Below are 2,205 nucleotides of genomic sequence, written 5' to 3' on the forward strand. Positions count from 1 at the left end.
TAAGAGAACTGAAGGGGTGCAAAGGATGTCTGATAGTCCACAGTAGATGCTTGGAACTGTAGCTAGGCCTAACTAAGCTAAGCTGCCATGCCTCAATGTAGTTGAGTCCTGGACCAGTTGGCATGAATCCTTCTGTCAGGCTCAAGATAACTGAGCCATTTCCTGTATGCTTGCTTGGGAAGGTTATTTTTGGTTTGATGTTTTTTCTTTAAAGGAGTGGGGTGGAAGAGACAGGAGAACACTAGTGCACTCTTTTCAACCTCAGGAGTCACCTTCCCTTACTGCAGTGCTAATGCCAGTCTCTTTGCCTCCCAGTTATTGCAAGCTCCTGTATGAATATAGTGCCTAGTCCTAGACTGCTAGAGCTTCTTAAACAGAAACAAGTTGGTGAAAAATTCACCATCCTCCAGTAAATTTTAAGGCAGATAATTAACATGGGAAAGATAAAAGCATCCAGTGTAAGGACAAAATAATGACCAATTTATGTGCTTTTAAACTGCTCCAACACATGCATTTCTTTCTTAAACGCCTGGCCCTATGCTTACCAACAGCAAAGCTAGACTGCTCTCAGCTACAGTCAGGATCCCATGTGTGCTAGCTACAGAACTGTGTTCTAGAATGTTTTCATTTATAAAAGTTAGGTTGCTAGCCCTCATGCCTACAAAGTAACTTTAAAAATATGAAGTGTCAAAACTAGTCAAATGTGAAGTGTCCCATTTATCTCTCTGGGTATTTAACTTTGAAGCCTAAAGATGACTATTTTACTGCTAATGATGATAGAGCTGCTCTTCCCTTTAAAAGGGATCCCTGTCAGCATCTGAATCCTTTAATCTGTTGTGACAAGGAATCTGGTTATGAGAGTGAGGGATATGAAATTTTTTTCAGCTAGGTTTGTGTAGAGTCAGGCTGAGGAAGTACTGCTCCTATTTTGCAGACAGGAAACGAAGGTAGAGAACAATAAAGTAACATGCCTGAGGTCACATTATGTTTGCAGAAGGGCTGGGACCCTAGGTCTCTGCTTCCTAGTCCTGTACCTCAGCCACATAGGCCCTCCTTTCTCAACAAACTTTATGGTAAAAATAAGTCTACTGCAGCAGTTACTCTCAATAATGACACAAAGCTAAATTAAAATCTGTTTAACAGTTATCAAAAGGAGAAGTCTGCAATAGCCTCATACTTAAAGAAACTGTTCCACTAAAACAGTTTAGCCAATTTCTTTCCATCATATTGGATCTTGTCAGCATAGCCTCATTTAAACTTTAGAACTCCATAACTGAATTTCTGCATCTGCTGGGCCAAGGAGTTCAACCCTAATTTCCAGCTAGCAGAAGGGAAATCTTTAGTGCCAGACATAACTAAGAGCTACAGCGCTGACCTCTTGTCAAATGAGCTGAGCTGTTTCCAAGGTATCTTAAATTAGTGTTCAACCTATCAAAAAGCCAACAATTGTCTAATAGAAATGCAGCATAAAATATAAACTGCTGATTTTGACAGATTTTTTTGAAAGTGACCCATAGATACAGAAACTAAAACCCTGCCAACATTTTAATTTTACATCCAATCAAGCCTTCTGTTTGATGTAAGAACACAGACAACGCTATTCTAGAAATATCACCATGAAATCTGGTTTCAGCCAGGAAGAAGCTGAGAGAGTCAGGTAAGACCACAGTCCCTGGCAGGTGTGACATGGTGGGGTATGCTGGGACATTACCCACAAAACAACGTCCAGCAACTGGACATTAGGATCCATAAAACAAGAAAGAGTAACTTTAAGCTGCTGACACATTATCCTGGCTTTGGGGAACTCAACTCAATTTAAAGATAATTACAGTTTCAGCGTGCAGACCAGTCCCATACTATAGCAACCTATCTAGCCAAGGTTCTTACTGGCACACTCATCTGAGCACCTCACAATCTCTAATGTATTTATCCTCACAACAACCCTATGAGATAGTACCTCCCTATCACTCCTATTTTATAGCTGGGGAACTGAGGCCTAGAGACACTAATTGACCTGGTCCCAATGAAAGTCTATAGCAGAGCAGGAAATTGAACCTACGTGTCCCACATCCCAGGCTGGTGTTTGAAACACTGGATCACCTTTCATTTAAGAAAGTGTACAGCCTTGGGTTGATACTTTTCCAAAAGTGATTTAAAACCAGCTTACTTAAGTAAATGTTGCTGTCACAAAAAAGGACACTAAAA

Source organism: Gopherus flavomarginatus, chromosome 8, assembly GCF_025201925.1.
Source record: "Gopherus flavomarginatus isolate rGopFla2 chromosome 8, rGopFla2.mat.asm, whole genome shotgun sequence".
NCBI lineage: Eukaryota > Metazoa > Chordata > Testudines > Testudinidae > Gopherus > Gopherus flavomarginatus.